We start from the raw sequence: 18,984 nt of genomic DNA on the forward strand, positions 1-18,984 counted from the left end.
TCACCTAAACCTGTACAGTTTAGGAGATATTTACATTGCATGCAGCCAGTGAAATCACTGGCATATGCGCTCTAAAGGAACGGCCCAGGGGGGCCGTTCCCTCTGAACCCCTGTAACATGAACGGCGGCTCCCCCGAGCATGCGCGGCTCTGGCCAATCACAGAACCCGGAAGAAACTCCAGGGGGAAGATATCGGCCGTGTCAGCGGTGTGCGGGGACCGAGGCAACAGCTTCGTTCGAAGGTAAGTCGAAGGTAAGTATTTCATAATAAGTTGGTACTAGCTTATTATGACTTTGTCCTGCAGGTTTTTTTTTCTCTGAGGTTTACAGAGCGGACAGGGTGGAGTGAAGGGATTGACGCACATGAAATATGCAAAAAGTACTGGATGTGCTTGCGGTGCCATTTATCATTAATGGCACCCCATATGCATAGAAAAATAAGCAAGTTCTTGTGTGTGCAAGAACATGTGGTCCTCAAACCATGGAATGGGTAAAGCTGAAAAAAGTAACATGAGCTTCTTTGCTGTAGTTGTCGCACTTAGGGCTGTTCTGCTCGCAAAGCGTGACAATGCAGTAAACATTTGTATGTGTCACACCCTATGTCACGCTACACAAGTGTGAACGGGGGTGAGGGGGGGCTTACTAATATCAGGGAAAGAATGCAAAATTTCAAATTGTCATGAAAACACGAATAAAGGGAAAATATTACATCGGGGGCATGTGTTTCAGGTGACATCTAGGGAAAATCTCCCCAAAGGGACAAGAATGAGTTTTTGACCCTTTCCTACTGTAAACAAAATGAAAAATAACAAAATTTTGGATTTAGATACATTTTAATAAAAGCAATAAAAGGAACATTTATTTTCTGCGGCACCAGCGATGATCTTGCGATCAGGACATTTGCGTCTCGAGCAAGCTATATAGCCACCTGTGGTTTTGGTTCGGCCTCCAAGAACAATTTCAGCCTTTGGTTTACTTGTGGTTTCAACTCGACTTGATTGTTGATTTTGGCGGCATGCGTCGGGCCCGTGTGGCATAAACAGACTACCAAACCCCCGGCCAAGCAAATCATTGTTTTCACCTTACACAGCGGCCGCGGGGGATGAATCAGAGCTCTGCAATCTACCGAGAATAAAACGCTAATAAAACCGGAGGCAGAGAAAGGGGCCGGGGTCAGGGAGTTTATGGGAAGGACGGAGCTACTGTCACTCTGAGTCTACAATATGTTCTGCATTAATTATACCCTCTAAAGTCTGTCCAGCAGTTCACCCAGGACACGTCACACGTCTGACGGGACAAATCCTCACAGGACTTGCTACATGTTTCTAAATTACATCCCGACCGCTGAATACATATTTACTGCTAAATTAAATCCTGATTGTTGGATATATACGGTACTTACTACATATTTCTAAATTCAGTCCTGATTGTTGAAAACATACTTGCTACAGCTTTCTAAATGTAATCCCGACTGCTGGGTACATACTTACTACATGTTTCTAAATTCAATCCCGACTGTTGGATACATACTTACTACATGTTTCTAAATTCAATCCTGACTGTTGGATACATACTTACTACATGTTTCTAAATTAAATTCTGATTGTTACATAGTTGCATAGTTAATCTGGTTGAAAAAAGTCCATCCAACATAGAAAAAACACACACACAAATAGAATACCTCCATACTTAGATTGTTGAATACATACTATATATTTCTAAATTCAATCCCGACTGTTGGATACATATTTGCTACATCTTTCTTAATTCAGTCGTGATTGTTGGATACATACCTACTACATGTTTCTAAATTTAATCCCAATTGTTGGATACATACCTACTACATACTTACTACATTTTTCAAATTCAATCCCAACTGGATACATACTGTACATACTTACTTATGTTCCTAATTTCAATCCTGACTGTTTTATACATACTTACTACATGTTTCTATATTCAATCCCGACTGTTGGATACATACTTACTACATATTTCTAAATTCGATCCTGACTGTTAAATACATACTTATTACACGTTTCTAAATTCACTACCGATCATTGGATACATATTTACTACATGTTTCAGATTCAATCCCGACTGGATACATACTTACTACTTGTTGCTAATTTCAATCCACACTGTTTAATAAATACTTACTACACCTTTCTCAATTCAGGCCTGATTGTTGGATACATACTTACTACATGTTTCTAAACTTAATCCTGATTGTTGGATACAACCATCTTAACCTATTCTGTGCAGATGTGCCATCAGTCTCAGCCATGTCTTTGGGGGATTCCCACCCACACACATGCATGCACAGCTGAATTTTGGTATCTGGGACCAGGTAGATACCCTGCAATATGTGTGCACATGCACAGGAATTCTCCACACGTGGGCAAATAACCAGGTCTCAGAGACCTGTGGTACCTTTGTGTATGTGTGCCCATCAGTAAATTAACCTCTTGGGATGTGTGATATGGAGATCCCAGGGGGCAGTTGGGGGTACCTTATACTATTCTCACCTAGGCAGGAAAGCAGCAAGGTTCCAAAAGATAAGAAACCTTTCTAAAAAAAAAAGGGGGGAATTCTGATGTGAAATGGGGGCTCTGATGTGATGGAGGGGACTCTGATGTGATGGAGGGGACTCTGATGTGATAATGGGGGCTCTGATGTGATGGAGGGGGCTCTGATGTGATAATGGGGGCTCTGGTGTGAAATGGGGGCTCTTTTGTGATGGAGGGGGCTCAGATGTGATAATGGGGGCTCAGATGTGATGAAGGGGGCTCTGATGTGATGGAGGGGACACTGATGTGATGGAGGGGACTCTGATGTGATAATGGGGGCTCTGATGTGATAATGGGGGCTCTGATGTGACAATGGGGGCTCTGATGTGACAATGGGGGCTCTGATGTGATGGAGGGGGCTCTGATGTGATGGAGGGGACTCTGATGTGATGGAAGGGGCTCTGATGTGATAATGGGGGCTCTGATGTGACAATGGGGGCTCTGATGTGATGGAGGAGGCTCTTATGTGAAATGGGGGCTCTGATGTGAAATGGGGGCTCTGATGTGATGGAGGGGACTCTGATGTGATGGAAGGAGCTCTGATGTGATGGAGGGGGCTCTGATGTGATAATGGGTGCTCTGATATGATAATGGGTGCTCTGATGTGATGGAGGGGGCTCTGATGTGATGGAGGGGGCTCAGATGTGATAATGGGGGCTCTGATGTGATAATGTGTGCTCTGATGTGATGGAGGGGGCTCTGATGTGAAATGGGGATTTTTAACCCCTTATTGGGGATTAAAAATGCCCTGCTAGCGTCCTGAAAAGCGCCGCTAAAACAACAGTAAAGTGCTGCTAAAACAAGCAGCTCTTTACCACTAACGTGGCATGGACCATAGGGTGAGTACATGGATTGAAAACTGGCTACAAGGGCGAGTTCAGAGGGTGGTGATAAATGGGGAGTACTCAGAATGGTCAGGGGTGGGTAGTGGGGTTCCCCAGGGTTCTGTGCTGGGACCAATCCTATTTAATTTGTTCATAAACGACCTGGAGGATGGGGTAAACAGTTCAATCTCTGTATTTGCAGACGATACTAAGCTAAGCAGGGCAATAACTTCTCCGCAGGATGTGGAAATCTTGCAAAAAGACCTGAACAAATTAATGGGGTGGGTGACTACATGGGAAATGAGGTTCAATGTAGAAAAATGTAAAATAATGCATTTGGGTGGCAAAAATCTGAATGCAATCTATACACTGGGGGGAGAACCTCTGGGGGAATCTAGGATGGAAAAGGACTTGGGGGTCCTAGTGGATGATAGGCTCAGCAATGGCATGCAATGCCAAGCTGCTGCTAATAAAGCAAACAGAATAATGGCATTAAAAAGGGATCAACTCCAGAGATAAAACGATAATTCTCCCGCTCTACAAGACTCTGGTCCGGCCGCACCTGGAGTATGCTGTCCAGTTCTGGGCACCAGTCCTCAGGAGGGACGTACTGGAAATGGAGCGAGTACAAAGAAGGGCAACAAAGCTAATAAAGGGTCTGGAGGATCTTAGTTATGAGGAAAGGTTGCGAGCACTGAACTTATTCTCTCTGGAGAAGACACACTTGAGAGGGGATATGATTTCAATTTACAAATACTGTACTGGTGACCCCACAATAGGGAGAAAACTTTTTCGCAGAAGAGAGTTTAATAAGACTCGTGGCCACTCATTACAATTAGAAGAAAAGAGGTTTAACCTTAAACTACGTAGAGGGTTCTTTACTGAAAGAGCGGCAAGGATGTGGAATTCCCTTCCACAGGCGGTGGTCTCAGCGGGGAGCATTGATAGCTTCAAGAAACTATTAGATAATCACCTGAATGACCGCAACATACAGGGATATATAATGCAATACTGACACATAATCACACACATAGGTTGGACTTGATGGACTTGTGTCTTTTTTCAACCTCACCTACTATGTAACTATGTAACTATGTAACGTGGAGTGGCCCCAGTGTGAGAGTAGCCTAAGTTTTCACTAATATTAAGTTTGGTCTTGCTAGTTAATTTCTTAAATAAGGATGCTGAACCCCCTGGAGATCTTTGATAACTTTCATATTATTCAGGTCGGTCTCCACTCCTCAGAGGTTGTCTGCTCTGGATTACACTGTGTCAGCGGGGAAAAGTGCTCGCTGTTTCACCTTGTGTAGATAATTCAGGAAATGCCGGGGGCCCACCAAGGCCCATCCTAGGCACCCTGAGTGTTCAGTTTCACCCACACAGAATGATGGGACAAGCACGCTATAAAAGCAGCAGATGGTAATGGGGGGGCCCAGGTCGTCTTTTGCATTGGGGCTCACAAGCTTGAGCCCGGGTTCACACTACAACGGGCTGCGGATCGCACAGGAGTGCTGTGCGTCCCTGTTCCCCATTTCAGGGACGAATCAGGGCCGATTCTATGCCTGAATTCGGCCCTGAAACGCAGCCAAAGATGCACAGCATTTTTGTGCAGTGCGCTCCGCAGCCGCCCCAGAGATATGTGAACCGGCTCCATAGGGAGCCAGTCACATTCTCCTGCTATGCGAATTAGATGTGCGGAAACGCACATCTAATTCGCATAGGTGTGAACCCGGGCTCAAGCTATGCCTCTGATTGCAGGGTTTCCAAAAAACCTGTTCCCATAAACACAGGTCTTGTTTTCTGGTTTTCGGTTATCCTCACAGCAGCAAGCAGTGAGGCGCTCATTACTCCATCTGAGCACATGTAAGGCTTTCTGTCTAACATACATAGTTATTGGGACCCACACCGGCAGGGGTGGGGACCATTGCTGTACTGTACACATTAAACAACTAAATAAATAAACAAGTGGTGCCCCGGAATGAAAATTCCAGTGCTGAAACCAAAAATTCAGGATGCACTCTGCAGTAAACCGAAATGGAAATGGACACTTTTCTTTAATTATTATTTAATTAATGTGGCTGGAGTTTTTGCAATGAAGTCAATGGGACATGATTTAACATTGGAGTCAACAGGATGCGAATTTGCATTGAAGTCAATGGGCCACAAATTTGCACTGAAGTCAATGGGATGTGATTTTGCATTGAAGTCAATGGGACGCAATTTAGCATTGAAATAAATGGGACAAGATTTTGCATTGATGTCAATGGGGGGGGGGGGGTTGCATTGCAGTCAATAGGGAGCGTTTTTGCATTGAAGTCAATGGGACGCAATTTTGCATTGAAATCAATGAGACGTGGTTTTGCATTAAAGTCAATGGGATGTGATTTTGCATTGAAGTCATAACAGGGTGTTTTTGCATTGAAGTCCGTGGGACGCGATTTTGCATTGATGTCAATAGGGGGCTGTCAGGGATGGGCTCAGCCCTTCCTTCTCTGAGCTGGCTGCTCAGCTGTTGGCTAATTGCCAGCCCTATCTCTCTCCACAGTTACTCAGCTGTTGATGATATCCTGCTCGTCGGTCCTGCCTACTTAAGCCGTCCAGTCCAGAGGAGCTCTGCCTTCGCCTTGGTCAACATCACAAGAAACTTCATAAAATCTCCTGCGGTCCTGTTTAACCACTACACATCCGTGCTATGGCCGAATGACAGCCACAGCGCGGACCTGAATTCCCGGGAGGCCGTCATATGACGTCCTCCCCTGTGCACGCTCCCTGGGCGTGCTGTGATCACGTGTCACTGAGACTCAGCTGATCAACGATCCGAGCAAGGGGCCGGTCCCGGCCCCTTACCATGTGATCAGCTGTCAGCCAATGACAGCTGATCACATGATGTAAACAAAAGATCGGTAATCGTTTTTGTTTTTTTACTCACGCTGACAGCGAGTAGAAAAAACAGCCGATGACCAGCTCGGATGTGAGGGACATCGGTCCCCAAGTGGAAGAGGCACATCTGCCTCATCAGTGCCACCTAATAGTGCCACCTAACACTGCCCACAGTGCCACCTAACAGTGCCCACAAGTGCCACCTATCAATGCCAACAAGTGCCACCTATCAATGCCCACAAGTGCCACCTATCAATGCCCACCTGTAGTGCCAATCAGTGCCACCTGGCAGTGCTGCCCATCACTGCCACCCATCAGTGCCCATCACTGCCACCCATCAGTGCCCATCACTGCCGCCTCATCAGCGTACATCAATGAAGGAGAAAAATTACCCGTTTTTAAATTTTTTATAACAAAATATAAAAAAATAAAAAATTTTTTTTTTTAAAAATTCAGTTTTTTACATTTTTTTAACAAAAAGTAAAAACTGCAGAGGTGATCAAATACCACCAAAAGAAAGGTCAATTTGTGGTGAAAAAATTATAAAAATGTAGTTCGGGTACAGTGTTGTATGACCGCGCAATTGTCATTCAAAGTGCATCAGCGCTGAAAGCTGAAAATTGGTCTGGATAGGAGGGGGTTTAAGTACCCTGTAAGCAAGTGGTTAAAGACTTGCTTTGCTGACATCCCTTCTGGCTCCAGATCCTGCTTGCTGTTCCATTACTTTGATCCCTGACTTCTGGCTTGGCTGACTATCCATTCCGGTTACTGAACTTTGGCTATGTTTTGACTACGTTTGTTCTTTTTACTTTTATTATTAAACAAGTGTGATTCAACTGTACTTCTGTCTCGGTCTGATTTCATGGTTTCTGACAGGGGCGTTTTTGCATTGAGGTCAATAGGACACGATTTTGCTTTGAAGTCAATGGGACATGATTTTGCAGTGAAGTCAATAGGGGGTGTTTTTGCATTGAAGTCAATAGGACACGATTTTGCTTTGAAGTCAATAGGGGGTGTTTTTGCATTGAAGTCAATGGGACGCAGCATGCCATTATTGGCACTTTTTTTTTTTTTATCGGCAAAACGCCAAAAACCCTATTTTTGGCTGATTATTTTCGGCGGCTGATATATCGGTGCATTCCTAAAATAAATACCTATATAAACTGTTGACATTGAAACATATCAGTATAAATAGAGCGGCCTCATTCCAGGACCTCCAGAACAGGCTGCCTCTACTCCGGCTCGCAGTAATTGAAACGTGTCCATCGTTTCCTTTCCAAAATTAAAAAGTACTTTGTTTACAAATGTTTATTCCAGCTTGCGCTTGCAATTATTACCTCCCCTCAGGATTTAATGGAAGGGCCTGTGCGCTGACCAAAAGGCAACGTGCGTCCAGGACGCAGGGCGATTTACAGGAAAAGAATTTGATTCCCCCCGAGCCCGCCGTTGGGTTTTGTAGCTTGCGGAAAGGATTGTCTGGGGCTATGAGCCATAACAAAATGGCAAACTGTTTTGATTAAACTGCTCGGAGGCCGCATGTTCCCGATAGGGACCGTCCACCACACACTGCAACAAAATAACTACTTTCAGATGAAGCAAAAAAAAAAAAAAAAAAAAAGAGAAAAACAGAATAAAAAAGCTACACTGCCAGGAGAAAGCACAGATTGCTACATTCCTTCTTCTGTGATCTTTTTTCTGATATTATAATACGCTCTTCAGCATGTATGAGAATAAAATCACCCCGCGGGGCCACCTAAATTTAAGAGCTCAGCTCACTTTATTCACATTTGGGTTGGGGTGACGTGCTTTTTGGCCTCTCCTCCTATATAGTTATCAGTCTTTTCTATGTGTCCTCTCTGTAGTTTGATCCTGACAGTTGGGCACTTACCTCCCCCCCCTATCTGGCGCGGCCTCATCCGTATTTTTCGGAACTTATATTATTTTGAAGTGGAGGCAAGTCCTTATTTAACTACTTAAGGACCCATTTTTCAAACTTGTTTACAAGTTAAAATCAGTTTTTTTTTCTTTTGCTATAAAAATACTTAGAGCCCCCAAACCATTATATATATTTTTTTCAGACACCCTAGAGAATAAAATGGCGGTCGTTGCAATACTTTAAGTCACACTGTATTTGCGCAGTTTGTCTTACAAGCGCAATTTTTTTTTGAAAAAATAAACTTTTTTTAACTAAAAAATTAGACAACAGTAAAGTAAACACAAATTATTTGTATATTGTGAAAGATAACGTTACGCCGAGTAAATTGATACCCAACATGTCACGCTTCGAAAATTGCGCCCGCTCATGGAATGGCGACAAACTTTGGCCCTTAAAAATCTCCATAGGCGACGTTTAAAAATTTCTACAGGTTACCAGTTTTGAGTTACAGAGGAGGTCTAGAATTATTGTTCTCGCTTTAATGATTGTGGCGATACCTCACGTGTGGTTTGAATATCGTTATCATATGCGGGTGTGACTTACGTATGCGTTCACTTCTGCGCACGAGCTCGGCAGGACAGGGCGCTTTAAAAAAAAAAGCTTTAAAAATCTTCTTTATTTTACTTTTTATTTTTACTGTTCTTTAAAAAAAAAAAATTTGGGTTACTTTTATTCCTATAACAGATAATAGAAAAAAAAAGCATGACAGGACCTCTTAAATATGAGATCTGGGGTCAAAAAGCCTTCAGAGCTCACATTTACACTTAAATGCAATGAAAAAAAAATGTCTTTTTAAGAAAATAAAAAAAAATTTCCCCTTTAAGACCATTGGGCGGAAGTGACATTTGACGTTGCTTCCATCATCCAATGTTATGGAGCTGAGCGGGGGCCATCTTTCCCTCACTTGGCTCCCTGTCTCAGAGGGGAATTGACCCGATCCTCTCCGCCACTGCCGACAGCTCCGGTAAGCGGCGGAGACGATCGGAGCGTGCGGGGAGGGGGTGGGCCCCTCTCCCCCCCGATAAAAGTAATCTTTTGGCAAATCCGCCACGGAGACCACTTTTGTCAGAAAGAGGACCATATTTAAGAATATACTGCAGATATCTGCTGTCATAACTTTGATTTTCTACGTATTTTCTAGGTTTCTACAGGCGGTCCGCAAGTAGTTAAGCTTAAAGTTTTGATAATTATTTTCAATCATATGTCTTACTTTTCTTGTATCTTTTTCCCTCTCCTTTCCTTTCCCCTGGTGGACAAGTTGTCACGTACCTGGTCGGAGGCCGAAGTGCTAAGAGGGCTTCCCTTGCGGCTGAGTACAGAACGCCCCTGAAGGTGGTGACAGGGAATGCTATGCTCAAAGAAGCAGGGGTTGCCACCTGCGATAGGCTGAGTGATGAGATGTCTGCTGGATGGCGGCTGGAGGAGCAGGATGCACTGCTGGGCAAGGGTCCCTCAGATGTACCAGATGAGACTTGGCTGAAGGGACAGCTAGGAGCAGGGTCAGGAGCCAGGCCAGTAGTCATACACTCAATATCAGCCAGGGGTAAGGCAGCAAACAAGGTCAGGAGTAAGCCAGGGTCATACACTGGTAATCAGGCAGCAGAGGAGTCCAGAAGAGCAAGCCAAAGGTCATACATGGGTACAGCAGACAGGAGCGGAGTCAAATGAACAAACCGAGGGTCAAAGCCGGGAATAGATACAAGACAGGTCAAAGGCAAGCCGGGTCGGTAACAGGAAATCCAATAGTATCAAGAACAGTAACACACGAGGGAGCTGAAGATCATCTGGCAACTTCTCAGGAATACTACCGGTACATCGAGCCACCCCAGAAAGGCAGAGGGAGATTAGGGACGTAAACAAGTGGCTGAGGAGCTGGTGTAGTAAGGAGGGGTTTGGGTTCCTGGAGAACTGGACTGACTTCTCATCCGGTCACCAGTTCTATAGAAGGGACGGACTGCACCTAAATGAGGAGGGTGCAGATCTGCTGGGAGTGAAGATGGCCAAAAAGTTAGAGGGGCTTTTAAACTAGGCGACAAGGGGGAGGGTTCAGAGGTAGCGATAGTCAGCGCGAAAAAATATTCCAGAGGGTAGTATTGGGGGCATTAGTGGTAGGTTGACCAAAGCACACAAACCCGAGGTAAGTATATTAACAAGTCCTATTTGCAATCTCGGAACACCCAATAAGAGGATAATATGCAACTGGTCTAAACTACATGGCATGTTCACCAATGCCAGGAGCCTGGCGGACAAGATGGGAGAACTAGAGATACTGTTGTACGAGGAGGATTTAGATTTTGTGGGAATTTTAGAGACTTGGTTCAACAGCACTCATGATTGGCTGGCAACCATTCAAGGGTATTCCCTTTGTCGCAGGGATAGAGAGGGTAAAAAAGGGGGAGGGGTATGTCTATATATCAAAAATAATGTACAAGTGAATGTGAGAGATGACATCACTGAGGGTGCTAGGGAGGAGGTGGAATCCTTATGGGTAGAGCTCCAAAGGGATGAAACTAAGGAGAAAAATAATACTGGGAGTATGCTATAAGTGCCCTAACCTGAGGGAGGAAGGGGAGACAGATCTCCTATCACAATTTGGATTAGCAGCAAGAATGGGAAGTGTCATCATAATGGGGGATTTTAATTAACCAGACATTGACTGGACAGAAGGAACCGCGCATTTGTCTAAGGCTCGCCAGTTCCTAAATGTCTTGTAGGACAATTTCATGGGTCAGATGGTAGATGCACCAACTAGAAACAAATTGTTACTAGACCTACTGATTACCAACAATACAGACCTGATCATGGATGTGGAAATACGGGGCAATTTAGGAAACAGCGATCACAGGTCAATTAGCTTCAGTATAAATCACACAAATAGGAAACACAAGGGGAATACAAAGACACTGAATTTCAAAAGAGCCAACTTCCCTAAACTACAAACCTTGCTAGAAGATATAAATTGAAATAAAATCTTAGGAACAAAGAACATGGAGGAGAGATGGGTTTGCTTTAAGAGCATATTAAATAAATGCATAAGTCAGTGCATCCCATTGGGTAATACATTTAAAAGAGTGAACAAAAATCCTGGATGGCTTAACTCCAATGTAAAAATGCATATAAAAGCAAAGGAGAAGGCCTAAAAAAAATACCTAGTTGAGGGATCATCATCAGTATTCAGACTTTACAAAGAATGCAACAAGAAATTTAAGGGTGCAATTAGGGCGGCTAAGATAGAACACGAAAGACACATAGTGGAGGAGAGCAAAAACAGTCCCAAGAAATTCTTTAAGTATATAAACAGTAAAAAAGGGAGGACAGACCATATTGGCCCAATAAAGAACGAGGAAGGAAATCTGGTTACAAAGGATGGGGAGATGGCGAAGGCATTGAATTTATTCTTCTCCTCAGTCTTCACAAAGGAATCGGGGGGCTTCAGTAACCAAAATTGCAGTTTTTATCCTCATGACACATCACAGGAAGCACCTCCATGGTTAACAGAGGACAGAATTAGAGATAGACTTGGAAAACGTAACAATCACCGGGACCAGACCAGATGGCTTGCACCCGAGGGTCCTTAGAGAACTTATTCAAGTAATTGCCAGACCATTGTTCCTAATTTTTACTGACAGTCTACTGACTGGAATGGTACCAGCTGATTGGAGAAAAGCCAATGTAGCACCAATATTTAAAAAAGGGCCAAAATACATCCCTGGGAATTACAGACCAGTTAGCCTAACATCAATAGTATGCAAGCTCCTGGAGGGGATGATAAGGGACTATATACAAGATTTTAGTAATGAGAACGGTAATCAGCATGGATTCATGAAGAATCCTTCTTGCCAAACCAATCTACTAACCTTCTATGAGGAGGTGAGTTGCCATCTAGATAAAGGAAGGCCCGTAGACGTGGTGTATCTGGATTTTGGAAAAGCATTTGACACAGTTCCCCATAAACGTTTACTGTACAAAATAAGGTCCGTTGGCATGGACCATAGGGTGAGTACATGGATTGAAAACTGGCTACAAGGGTGAGTTCAGAGGGTGGTGATAAATGGGGAGTACTCTGAATGGTCAGGGGTGGATAGTGGGGTCCCCCAGGGTTCTGTGCTGGGACCAATCCTATTTAATTTGTTCATAAATGACCTGGAGGATGGGATAAACAGTTCAATCTCTGTATTTGTGGACAATACTAAGCTAAGCAGGGCAATAACTTCTCTGCAGGATGTGGAGACCTTGCAAGAAGATCTGAACAAATTAATGGGGTGGGCAACTACTTGGCAAATGAGGTTCAAAGTAGAAAAATGTAAAATAATGCATTTGGGTGGCAAAAATCTGAATGCAATCTACTCACTGGGGGGGGAACCTCTGGGGGAATCTAGGATGGAAAAGGACCTGGGGGTCCCAGTAGATGATAGGCTCAGCAATGGCATGCAATGCCAAGCTGCTGCTAACAAAGCAAACAGAATATTTGCATTAAAAAGGGGATCAACTCCAGAGATAAAACGATAATTCTCCCACTCTACAAGACTCTGGTCCGGCCGCACCTGGAGTATGCTGTCCAGTTCTGGGCACCAGTCCTCAGGAAGGATCTATTGGAAATGGAGCGAGTACAAAGAAGGGCAACAAAGCTAATAAAGGGTCTGGAGGATCTTAGTTATGAGGAAAGGTTGCGAGCACTGAACTTATTCTCTCTGGAGAAGAGACGCTTGAGAGGGGATATGATTTCAATTTACAGATACTGTACTGGTGACCCCACAATAGGGATAAAAATTTACCACGGAAGGGAATTTAATAAGACATGTGGCCACTCATTGAAATTAGAAAAAATTAGATTTAACCTTAAAGTACGTAGAGGGTTCTTTACTGTAAGAGCTGCAAGGATGTGGAATTCCCTTCCACAGGCGGTGGTTTCAGCGGGGAGCATCGATAGCTTCAAAAAACTATTAGATAATCACCTGAACGACCGCAACATACAGGGATATACAATGTAATACTGACATATAATCACACACATAAGTTGGACTTAATGGACTTGTGTCTTTTTTCATCCTCACCTACTATGTAACTATGTAACTAGTAGCTGATGCTGCTGGCAACCCACTATTTTTTTCAGGGTCTTCTTTAAAAAAAAAAAAAAAAAAAAATATATATATATATATATATATATATATATATATATATATATATATATATATATGTATAAAATGTTTGGAGTTCTAAATAAGTTTTCAGCAAAAAAAAAAAAAAAACCTGATTGTTACATGTTAACAAAAAGTGACAGAAAAATCCTTCATGTGGATATACAATGGTCAGGAAACTGCACTCATACATAGTAGCCAATGAGAAATGACCTTCGTTTGGATTTGACAATCAGATAGTAGTCAGAATATAAACTATTATCAGAATATTACATGTAGTCTATTACATATGAGAATGCATGTCGGTGTTGCAGTGTTTGGGGTCCCCCGGAGACAATATTGGGCTCATAAGGCTTCCGCTATAAAACTGTTGGTGTGAGGACATTTACAATGTAGACAGTTGAGCACCGGATTCGATGTGCAGAAAAAGGAAAAGGGATGTACCATTTCTGCGTCATGGATCAGCGATTTGTTGGGACAAACAGAAGTGTTTGGTTAGAAGCCCACACCTCTCATCAGGAAATCCCAGTTGTCGCACACAGATGTGAAAAGGTCTGGCTGCATTTATCAATAAAAACTAATGAAGCGCATAAGACCGGTCATAGAGGACCCTGGAGGACCATATCCTCCACATCACAGCTCTGACACAGCAAGAAGACAAACTATTACCACTGATTACAGTCATTTCCATGGATGAGGACAAGGAGGCCCAAGTGTACTCCTGAGAACACCGGAATGTCCGAAAGAACAACTCTCTGCTATCATAAAAGCTAAAAATCACTAAATACAACCAGTCCACACCGAGGACTGATCCTCTATGACCAGGGTGGTAGCTGCTCTACACATTACCATGAGTGATATTATAATCACACCTCCCAACATTTTGAGATGGGAATGAGGGACACCTACTAGCAAATGTATGGAGGCATAGGACACGCCCCCTGCCACGCCCTCTTAAAGGAGAATTAACAAAAAAAAAAAAAGGATCATTAAATCCACAAGGGCCTTATTTTTACCACTACTATTCCTTTATATTGGCTTTTAAAATTTACAAATGTGCAGCAATTTGGAAGTTGGATGAAAGGTTTAGCGCTGGGAAACATTTTATATTGCATTTTATATACAACTATATAGATCAGACCGAAATGAGGGACAAATGAGGGGGAAAGAGGGACATTGCTCCAAATCAGGGACAGTTGGGAGCTATGTTATAATAGATATACAGTCTGTGGGGGCATGGGCGCACTGGAAAGATATATGTGTTATAAAAGAGATAATTCAGTGTCACTTTGTATTGGAAATTACTCAGGGCAGGCGTACCCCTAGTCCATGCCCATATACATATAGCCTAGAGAACGTACATTTTTTTATATTGCATGTGTGACCTTAAAATTATGCCCCCCCCCAAAAAAAAGTTCTGCGGATGCCCATGTGTGGGGGGGACAGAGTGCAAGTTCCTCTGGTGCAGAGACTGATGTGACTGGCTCAGTGTTCTCTGTACAGCACTGCGGTATATGTCAGAGCAACACTGTTTCAATCCAGTCTTTCCATTAACAAAAAAAAAAAGGTTAATAAATGATATATATTCCAATTAATTAAAAAGTCTCAGTGACTGTCCCATTGGATGGCATTGTGTGTGTGTTTGGGTCTTCCCATCATATATAGTGTGCGATTGTAGACCTGATATACAGTGCCTTGAAAAAGTATTCATACCCCTTGAAATTTCCCACATTTTGTCATGTTACAACCAAAAACGTAAATGTATTTTATTGGGATTTTATGTGATAGACCAACACAAAGTGGCTCATAATTGTGAAGTGGAAGGAAAATGATAAATGATACAAATAAATGTGTGAAAAGTGTGGGGGGGGCATTTGTATGGCGCCCCCCGGAGTCAATACTTTGTAGAACCCCCTTTCTCTACAAGTCTTTTTGGGGATGTCTCTACCAGCTTTGCACATCTAGAGAGGGACATTCTTCCCCATTCTTCTTCTTTGTAAAATATCTCAAGCTCTGTCAGATTGGATGGAGAGCGTCTGTGAACAGCAATTTTCAAGTCTTGCCACAGATTCTCAATGTGATTTAGGTCTGGACTGTGACTGGGCCATTCTAACACATGAATATGCTTTGATCTAAACCATTCCATTGTAGCTCTGGCTGGATGTTTCGGGTCATTGTCCTGCTGGAAGGTGAACCTCCGCCCCGGTCTCAAGTCTTTTGCAGACTCTAACAGGTTTTCTTCTAAGATTGTCCTGTATTTGTCTCCATCATTCTTCCCATCAACTCTGACCAGCTTCCCTGTCCCTGCTGAAGAAAAGCATCCCCCCCACATGATGCTGCCACCACCATGTTTCACGGTGGGGATGGTGTGTTCAGGGTGATGTGCAGTGTTAGTTTTCCGCTTTTAGGCCAAAAACTTACATTTTGGTCTCATCTGACCAGATCACCTTCTTCCACATGTTTGCTGTGTCCTCCACATGGCTTCTCACAAACTACAAACAGGACTTCTTATGACTTTCTTTCACCAATGTCTTTCTTCTTGTCACTCTTCCATAAAGGGCAGATTTGTGGAGAACACGACTAATAGTTGTCCTGTGGACAGATTCTCCCACCTGAGCTGTGGATCTCTGCAGCTCCTCCAGAGTTACCATGGGCCTCTTGGCTCTTCTCTGATGAATGCTCTCCTTGCCCGGCCGGTCAGTTTAGGTGGACGGTCATGTCTTGGTAGGTTTGCAGTTGTGCCATACTCTTTCCATTTTCCGATGATGGATTGAACAGAGCTCCGTGAGATGTTCAAAGCTTGGGAGATTTTTTTTATAACCTAACCCTGCTTTATACTTCTCCACAACTTTATCCCTGACCTGTCTGGTGTGTTCCTTGGCCTTCATAATGTTGTTTGCTCACTACGGTTCTCTAACAAACCTCTGAAGGCTTCACAGAACAGCTTTATTTATACTGAGATTAAATGACACACAGGTGGACTCTATTTACTAATTAGGTGACTTCCAAAGGCAATTGGTTCCACTAGATTTTATTTAGGGGTATCAGAGTAAAGGGGGCTGAATACAAATGCCCTCCCACACTTTTTATAAATGTATTTGTAAAAAATGTGGAAAACCATTGATAATTTTCCTTCCACTTCACAATTATGTGCCACTTTGTGTTGGTCTATCACATAAAATCCCAATAAAATACATTTACGTTTTTTGGTTGTAAAATAACAAAATGTGGAACATTTCAAGGGGTATGAATACTTTTTCAAGGCACTGTATATAAATGTATAATAATAATAATAGTGTGGAGATATAGTCATGTATAATAATAATAATAGTGTGAAGATACTGTATAGTCGTAGAAATCTGCAGCTGTGGTTCCCGATTTCGCCCCACTTTTAGGTACAGACGGTTGTCCTAGCACAGGGACGCAGTTAAGTCGGAGTGCATTCCCGGGCCGCTGGCTAATTGCTGGCGATGAATGACAGGATTTAAAGTGTCACGACAGAAGTGGGAGCCTCTCTTTTATCAGACACTGAGCAGAAATAACACGGGTTTTATCGCTTCGTAAACCTAAGCCCCGTATTCAGCCAGGTATGAATTATCAACCTGTAAAACTTCAGTGCTCTCTCGCCGGGGGCCATGGAGCGTGCTGGGGTGTTTTACATACTTCACTCCATTTAATGGGCTGCGTTTGAAAGATGGAGAGCGACGAGCAGAAAGATGAAAAAAAAAAGTCATTTTTCAGCCTGGAATTATTTGAAGGGTTTCTCATACACTTAGCTGTAAAGACGCTTTTCAGAAAACAGATGGCCCCGGCCGGCTGGAGGGGATTGCCTGGGGACCTAAAGGTGAACTTTCCTGTGGACTTCCAGCCAAGAGCTATTTAGATCAGAGGTTGTGGGTGAAGTGGGGAAGGGTTAGGAGCTTTTTACATTTCTGTGTCTCCGATGGAAACATTTCCCCTCACTTCCTGTGCTGGTGACACACTATGCCAGGGGGTCTCCAAACTTTCTAAAGTAAGGGCCAGTTTACTGTCCTTCAGACTTTAGGGGGGGCCGGACTGTGCCAAGTGGGAGTAAACAATGCTCCATCTTTGGTATTAGGGGGAGAAATAGTTGGTATCAGTTGGAGGAATAGCGTCCCATCACTGGTGTCAGTGGGAGAAATAGTGCCCCATCATTGGTGTCAGTGGGGGGAATAGTGCCCCATCATTGGTGTCAGTGGGAGGAATAGTGCCCAATCATTGGTGACAGTGGGAGGAATAGTGCCCAATCATTGGTGACAGTGGGAGGAATAGTGCCCCATCATTGGTGTCAGTGGGAGGAATAGTGCCCCATCGTTGGTATCAGTGGGAGGAATAGAGCCCTATTGTTGGTATCAGTGGGAGGAATAGTGCCCCATCATTGGTATCAGTGGGAGGAATAGTGCCCCATTGCTGGTATCAGTGGGAGGAATAGTGCCCCATCGTTGGTATCAGTGGGAGGAACAGTGCCCCATCGTTGGTATCAGTGGGAGGAATAGTGCCCCATCATTGGTGTCAGTGGGAGGAATAGTGCCCCATCATTGGTGTCAGTGGGAGGAATAGTACCCCATCAGTGTCTGTGGGAGGGATAGTGCCCCATCATTGGTGTCAGTGAGAGGAATAGTGCCCCATCATTGGTGTCAGTGAGAGGAATAGTGCCCCATCATTGGTGTCAGTGGGAGGAATAGCCTTAAGAGCCAGATAAAGGCACATAAAGGCAGATAAAGGCAAGCAAAGGGCCACAGTTTGGGGACCACTGCACTATGTGGTTATTCACTCTGTAAGGAAATCTCCCCTTAGCTTAGTGAATGAGGTGATTTCCATCATCCAATCATATGCAGGCAAAAATATAGTTTTGTGCATCCCCCTCACACGTGATTTCATATTCTTTGCAAAGTGAACTTTCATTGCGTTCACTACGTTAAGGGAAATTTCCATTGCAAAGCGAACATCCAGCACATTCTCTAAGCGAAAAATGAAAGTTCATTTTCAAAGTGAACATCCCATTTGCCTTTAGTAAATCAAATCTATCACAGTAATGGCCAGGGTGTCCCTGAAAGAGGAAGTTGTGGAATATCTATCCAATGGGACACTGAGAAAACAAAATACCCTTAAAGCATTCAACCAGAAGAGAAAAGTTCCTAAGAACGTGAGATTAGAAGAGAAAACACCCTGAGAACATCCGACTAGAACAGAAAATACCCCAAGAGCACACTTCATATCTTTCTATCTCACCTATGAACAGTGTTTATAAACAATGTTATTTTGCATCTTTCTATCTCACCTATGAACAGTGTTTATAATCATCGTTTTTTTTGCATCTTTCTTCATCTTCTGTATAGACCCCCATAGTGTTAAATGTTGCAGAGCGCGGAGCCATCTACCATCAGCCCCTTCTGTTTATCACACAAGGAAAACGTCTTGAAGAGAGGACTCTGTGTTTTGGTTCCAGTGATTGTACAATTTTCTTGATTTTAATAGCCTGTGTAGTGGCACTGACAATATTTTCCTACAATCACGCACGCTGATTGCTCTAGAAGTACAGCAGATGTTTTGATTTAATACTTGGCCCTCCCCGGCCGGCACACACGGCACCATTTGGGGGGGGTGATTCAGGT

The sequence above is a fragment of the Aquarana catesbeiana genome, linkage group LG12 (genome assembly GCF_042186555.1).
Source record: "Aquarana catesbeiana isolate 2022-GZ linkage group LG12, ASM4218655v1, whole genome shotgun sequence".
Classification (NCBI taxonomy): domain Eukaryota; kingdom Metazoa; phylum Chordata; class Amphibia; order Anura; family Ranidae; genus Aquarana; species Aquarana catesbeiana.